Source organism: Micrasema longulum, unplaced genomic scaffold (assembly GCF_059751315.1).
Source record: "Micrasema longulum isolate JH-2025_06_02 unplaced genomic scaffold, ASM5975131v1 h1tg001249l, whole genome shotgun sequence".
NCBI classification, from domain to species: Eukaryota; Metazoa; Arthropoda; class Insecta; order Trichoptera; family Brachycentridae; genus Micrasema; species Micrasema longulum.
Window position 1 is genome coordinate 357,096 of NW_028278436.1, and position 8,029 is coordinate 365,124.

An 8,029-nucleotide genomic window follows, 5' to 3' on the forward strand; every position below is an offset into this window, starting at 1 on the left:
TTCTTGAATATGCATCTGTAATCTGGTCCCCTCATTATGCTGTTCATATCAAGCGCCTTGAATCAGTTCAACATCGTTTTATAAGAAAAATTGCATGGAAGATGGGATTGGAAAGAGGAGACTATTCATATTCTGATATGGAGAGGTTTTTAAGCATATCAAGTCTTGAAAAACGCAGATGCATTGCAGATATAATCTGCATGTATAAAATTATGAACTGTCTCATTGATGCCCCTGAAATTTTGCAAAAGATTCTTTTTAACGTTCCCACCCGTAGACTAAGAAATAATGAAATGCTTTTCCTCGGTCACTATAGGACCAATTATGGTGCACAGTCGCCTTTGCCCAGAATGATCAGGCGGGTGAACGATCATCGAGATCTTGATTATTATGGTGTAAGGATGTCTTTCTTTACAAATCAGCTAAAGAATCTGTATAGTTAGCCTATGCTTTTTACTTAATCTAAAAAATCTATCATCTGTCTTTGCTGCTTATTTCTGTTCCTTATATTTTTTTATTCCTTTGTAAAAATTTCTTTTAATTGTAATGTTTATAATGGACTTTGTCCGTAAATAAATAAATAAATAAATAAATAAATTAGTTTGCTACGTGAAGGTAAAAAACCGTTAAATACATTATGTATATGATTTAAGATAAGAAAGCGTGATATTAATAACACTGAATGAAAATGAAAATAAATATTATAAAATAAGTATTTAAAAAAAACGTAGAAAACTTAAATTGAAAAATAGGAATATTTTAAATATACAATAAATTCTACGTACTCAAAACTATAAGAGCTTTTGATAGGGCTTTAATTCCGGGGTAGTATTGTGGATTCTCAAATTAAAGGTCCTGAAGTTCAAATCTCTTTCAATTCACAGTTATTCAAAAATTATTTGCCACTTTTAGGAAATGGTTGGGTAAATATTAAGAACTTATTTTAGGGAACTATTATTTACCCAAAAATGTAATTCTGGGGTCATTTTCAAAGAGTAAAAAAATCAGTTTTAAAAAATGAGAATCAAGTTGTGCGGGGTTCGAACCTCAGATCTTTGATCTGTGAGTCTGCAACACTAGCCACGGGACCACACCCAAGTTTTATATAAAAAAACATTTTTCATCATGTGGAATAAGTACATAAACATATATATAATTACAATAATAATTTAAAAAAATCTTTATCAACCATAATAACCACGGTTTTTCGGGCCCAGACCGCGAAACTTCAGAGGAACATTCCTCATGATAAGCTTAAAAGAAATCCTGATAAAAATTCCAGAAAGTCATTTTTATAAAAGTTTAAAAAAAGGTGTAATCTCAAAATGTAGTAAATTCTTAAATTCTCGGACAATTAGTCCCTCCACAGACCCCTACCCTTCTCCTACCCAGCCGCTTTCCTTATCTGCGTCTTGTGCGTATCGTTTCGATGGTCAAATACGTTTTTATCGCATTTTTTTTCTGTCGGGGAGGGATAGGAGTTTGTGAAAGGGATGGTAGACCGAGAAATAAAAGATTTACTCCATTTTGAGATCATAAAAAAAGTTTTTTTTATAAATGACATTTTGGAATTTTTTATAAGGATTTTTTTTAAGCTAACAATTAAATATTCTTCTGAAGTTTCGCGGTCTGGTCCTGAAAAACCGTGTAAACAATGTGATAAATACAAAAAAAACTTATTCTAAAATAAAACAAAGGTACACTAAGGTGTCCCCTTATATGACCATTTTGAAAACGCATACCCCCTGTCTTTTTTATTACTATCTCGACATACTCAGATGAGATTTTATTTATTTATTTTATTTTATTTTCTTTTATTCAGGAAACATACATTACAGTTACAAAGTTTAATATTTTACACAATCAGACTTAATTCTAATCGACCAGTGAAGTTTCCATATTATAAAGCAATAATATGTAAGGTTAATTATGAAAGTATAAAAAAAGGGAAGGAAAAAGAAAACATAAATGAAAGTTGTTTAAAAATTAAAATTTAAGTGAAAAAAAGATATTTTAAGGTTTGTAGTTTGTAGTGAGTATTTACAAATGGAAATAATATTAAAAATGAAGAAAATTTGTAAGAGTAATTAAAAATTATGAATGGAAATAAAGAATGAAAAACATGCTCAGATGTAAAAATAAAATAAAATAGTAATAACATTTTTTTTAAAAAAGGAAAAACATAACCACATATTTATTTTAAGGGATTCAAGGAAACGATGAGAAGAATCTTTAAGTGAGATATTTCAACTCTGCACGATGATTCTATCCCGTGTCGACGAGGCCCCAAAGTTTTTCAAAATAAGATAAATTTACCTCTTCTAGGTATGATGGTAGTTCAAAATGTTTTATTATTCCGAAGTGATGAAATAAACCAAAACATTTATTAACAATGGGGAAATATATTTAAAGCAAAAAAAAAAGAAAAGAATGTTTTCTCTTTAGCGTCTCCTTTTTGCCGTTAAGATACAGTTTTTTGTGTTCCTGAACACAGCGTAAAAGGTAACGCTTCTGTTCTTCGGCCGTTATTTTTCCATGAAAATCTTGCATTCGTTTAACGGCTCTTTTTGCAGCATCGTTGACTTCTTTAAGACAGTTGACTTTTCTTTTTGCTTCCATAAAAACAACATTTTCTTGTCATGACCAGACGCTATCTTGAAGAAAACTGCTTTCAATCTTTAATCTTAAAAATAAATTCTTAGATAGACACAAACTGATCCAAAGTTTTATCTGAAATATTAGATACAATTAAATACCATCACAGTCAATAAATAAATGGAATAACAGATAAAAAGGTGACTTTATATGGACCGTACAAAGATCTTCATATTTCTTCTTTAGATGGATTATATATTTTTTGTAATGGGCAAGCCCCTCTCTAAAGAAGCCAATTAGCTTCTTGGTTTCTTCTTCCACCGAATCATAAAAGATCGACAATTTTGCTATTTCCTCTGAAAAAGTGTTGGCAAAACTAGTTTCCTGTATGCCTTCCCGGTTTTTTAAAAAAGCACAAACCTTGATGATGAGACCAAAAAAAACATATTTTCAAATAGTAAATAGCTCTAGCCATCCATCGCGCTTGCTGCATAGAACCAGGAAGTCATATTTTCAGGTTTTATCCCCATCACCATCCGAAAACATGATGAATAGCTCTATTAGTTTACGGTTGTCATCTCTCACAATGGACTTTTGTACTTCATGCTTATTTTTATTTTTTTCACTTTTTTTATTTATTTTTATTTTTTAAATTCTAAACAATTTTTTTTTTAAATTCCCGCCAAACTGCAAAAGCAGTTTTTTTGCAGGGATTTCTCTCTTTAAACATTTTTGTAACACAATATAATAAATGTTTACATAAAATATTTTTTTAAAAATCTTAAAAATATCAATAAAATAAAAGTTTAAAAAAAAATAAATACAAGTAAATCAAGTCTCTTTTCAAAAATAATAAACAAACCCTTTTTTTGACACTGTTTTAAATTGTTTGGTTTCCCCATTTTTTATAATTTTTTTTTTTTTACAGACTAAACTTAGAATTTAAGAAAAAGATTTTTAAAACCAATTTTACTTTGTTTTTATTCATATCACTATTTTTTATTTCGTCCGGGAGTCTCTTTACTATGCGAGGGAGTATATACGCCCTGGTCCTCTCTCCATACGCATTTATGGCTCTTCTTTCTATGAAGTTTCCTCTCGCTTTTTGGCGCGTTTCAAGCTTATGTGATATTGGCGTTTTATAGAAATCCATGAAGTCCTCTGTTACTAGGCGATAGTATATCATATTCTGTACCGTCAAAACTTTACACATCGGGAAAAGATTATAAGATTTATAAAACACTACTAGTTGATCGATTTATCCGTACTGATATGTGGTAAAAACTCTGGGCAAGACTGCATATCGGCAGCTCGAGAACTACAGGACGCGAACCTGACTTGAGAGGATGCGCAGAAGCTGGCAGTCGACAGAGATGCTTGGAGCATTTTCGTGGATACCATATGCTCCAACTCAGGAGCTGACTTGAAATGATGATGATATTATATAAAATTGAATTTTGTGACTTAAATGCGAGTCTGATATACAGCATAGGTAATAAGACTTAAACATCCTTAATTATTAATTCGTGTCTATTGATTTATAGGTCTACGATCACGTTTAACATAAAAAATGGAACATTGACCTCGTCAAGTAAAAGTTTCGGGTTCAAACATTTTTAGGTGTACCAATGCCAGTATATTTTACAGTACCCACTGCACATTTTCCATATGTCATTATACACGATTTGACAATTCATGGTCAATCAACTCAATGTTATTTAAAATTAGAACAGGCGTTTTTTTTATATGTAGATAACTTTAAATTGCATTACAGCCGTATGACCTTACATGCCGAATTTACTTTTTACCAGAGAAATACGCTTTCGCACTTCCTAATGATTAAAATAACTAAAAAAAAATTAAACACAGATGGAGAATATTTTGGTATAAGGCGTATATTTAAATTTACGAATATACATTTCCGCTCAATACAGGTTTTTCTAAAGACCTGAAATGCACACAACTCAATAAATACGTACTATACATTTTTGAGTTGTGTGGATTAAATTCTATGAATTAAGTAAATAAATAAACATTGTGTAATTTACAGGGTCTATGACCTGTCATCAGCTGGTGTATTATTATTATTATAATAAAAATAATTATTATTATTCTTAGTGGTGGGGGTCAGTGCTATGCAAGATCCCGACGTCTCTGCGACCTGTGAAGATCTTTAATAAGGCAATATGGAAGTCTAGGCATTCACAAAACTTATAACCTGTCATTGGCTGGTTTAGGTGGCCACTTTACACACTGTGTAACATTCACAATTCTTCGCATGTTTAAATATCCACGTTTCCTCAACTCTTCTATCTGTTGACTTTTATGAAGTAAAAGAGCTGAAACCTTTATCATATGGATGAGATTCATCCGGCTACACCAATTCGCCTACTAGACTTCTTCTTTTAGTGTCCCATCAGGTATCGCCAACGTTGGCAATCACTCTGGCAAAAGTCTCTCTGTCCTGTGCTGCCCGGAAAATCTGCTTCACAGTCCTGAAGCCAGTCCAGCCAGCAAATTTATTATTTCATATTTCGCAGCCAAGACATTTGTCTTCTTTCAGCCCCTTGGTGACCCTCAATCTTACCCTTCAAAATAAATTAAGCATGTGGTACCTTTTCCACGCATTATATGCCCCAGATACAAAATTGTATGAACTTTTATGGTGGTTAAGAGGTCTCTGTTCATTCAAGCTCGATTTAAGACTTCTGAGTTCGTAATCAGGTCTGTCCAAGATATCTTAAGCATTCTACGATGCAACCACATCTTAAAAGCCTCCAGTTTGTTCATAATGTCCAAATATCACAGGCATACAACAATACAGACCACACATAACATTTTACCAATGTTTGCCTTATTTTCAAGTTTATATTAGCATTGCAGAAGGATTTCATTTTATTAAAAGCAGTTTTTGCTGCCTCTGAAAATTATCCCACCGAAAAGTTTTTAGATTTAGTGCGTAACAAATTTTAATATGTATTTGAAAAATACCAAATAAACGCTGTTCTGCAGCACTGAAATTGAAAAATAACACCCTAGGGAGGAAATTCAGCCCCTATTCTAACATTTGGACATACTCAAAACACTGTGAAATAAATTGATCATATTTTTTTTATTTCTTTATCCAACCTTCCGTAGACCTTATAGAGTGGAACTGAAAACTTAAAAACTTTTTTTTTTAAATTTAGTGACATGTGCCTCTTTACCTAAATGCCGCAGAATTGATGTGGTGATTTAAATCAAATTAAATTTTATGCTCACAACTTATCAATGTATATGCAGGAATTTTGAAGGCGACCTGCATTCGAAATTTGAAAGCTTGTCACGTTCGAAAAGACAGAGGTTCGTGATTTTTTTGTTTTACAAAATGCATTTCTGATTCCGTAACCTTCAAGTATTGTGTGAAATGTGATCCACCTTGACAGCCTCAAGGCTTCTGAAACACGCTGTATGTGCGTAATTTTATTTAATGTAATATTATTTCATTTTTGAGGCAAAGTACGTAACATAGCGTGAATAAAATTATTTAACTTGATTTTATTAAAATAAACGGCACTTTCGCATTTTTCGTGTAAGGAGAAAAAACATTATTAAATATTTGAAAAATAATATTAAATAAAATAAACATTCTGCAAAACCGCGCTGCTTTGATTGTTTGATTTATTCTAAGTGCTCAAGTAGAATATCGGTTTGTAATTTTGGCGCAACATATCGGTTCCTCAGAACACGCATTGCCCATATAGGAACCGATAGATCTTTACAAGCATTCTGCTTTACCGCACTGCTTCGCTTGTTTGACTAATCCTATAGTCCTTAAAATGTAACATGATTAGAATGACAGTTGTCAAAAAAAGTGACGAAATAACTTTGTAGTAACGTCAAAGGAGTTATTTATATTGACACACGAAAAATCGTTTGTATCTGGCGTGTTAATTTATTTTTTACGACAATGCTTAAAACATAAATCAAAATTAATATATAAATATAGCAGGGATGGAGAATACCTTAAATAAGGGAATATGGAAGTGTAGGCATTTACAGGGCTTATGACCTGTCATTGGCTGGTTTAAGTGGCCACTTTACACACTGTGTAACATTCACCATTTTGCCTATGTTTGAACATCCGTATTTCTTCAATTCTTCCATTTGTTGATTTAAGTGAAGTTAAGGAGCGGAAACTTTTATTGTTGTGTAGAGATTCATCTGACTGAATTATTTCACATACTAGGCAACGCCTGAAAACAATTTTTCAATTTTTAAACTTTTTCTTGGACTTTTTAAACTTATTCTCCATCCCTGTTGTAATTTGTTAATCTTAATAACTCCCGAGGGGGTGAAATCCAGTCTTTTGTCTACGAACATTTGGACAAACTCAAACATTGTATAAAATTAGATTTAAAACTTAAAGAAAACGAAACTAAACCTAATTATTAACGACGTTCTTACAAGGTTACATCATTTTGCAAAAACGTTAGAGATGGGACAAATTAATCAATGTAAATTGATCGAATAAAAAAATAATTCATTTGATGTTGTTCATGAAAAAAGTATAAATGTCTAATTTTTTGGTAAATAGTTGTATTAAACACACTATAATAGGCTTGTTTTTGCGTTTTTCATGTCAATTTTTGGAAACAGAGTTTCATGATTGGATGAAATAACTGATAAAATCGATTTAATCAGTGATCAGTAATTTCCCATCACCAATGAAATTAGTTTGACAGCTGTCATTCTAATTGAACTATATTTTAAGGACTATAAGTGCTCAAGTAGAATATTGGTTTGTAATTTTGCCTACGTGATTTTTAAATATATAAATACATATTCATACGAGTAAATGTTTTAGCTATTACCTTATAAATTTTTTAAATAATTTATTGCCCAAAAAAAATATGTTCAAAACTCGTTTATTTATCGAAGCTGCTCCAAATTAAATTTACTTTGTCCACATTTAGATATTTTTCATCCGAAATTTTGTGACTTCAAAAAAAAATTTTTTTGAAACACTGTAAAATAAAACATTTGTCAGTGTGTAATAAGTTTATGTTCCTTTAATTATGTTTATTTCATTATAATATAAAAATTTTGAATTGGTCAACTATATTATGAAAATCCCTCTCCTCCACTCCTCCACTCTATTTCCTCACCCCTTAACCTTCCTAAGACCTTTTTTTAAATCATGTCTTGTACATATAATATATTATTTTTCTCTTTGCTCTGTAACATGTTCTCTCATTATATTTGTGAAAAACTTTAACTGGATGTATGCACTATTTTTTATATTTTGTATTCTTATATAACAACTGTTGTTTTTTCTTAATAAATAAAAATAAAACAATACAATGTGTATACACTGTAGTTGGCAGTAGCGTCATATTGTACATTTGAATAAGTAAATAAATTCGTTAAAGTAATTTGTAAAATATGACATTTA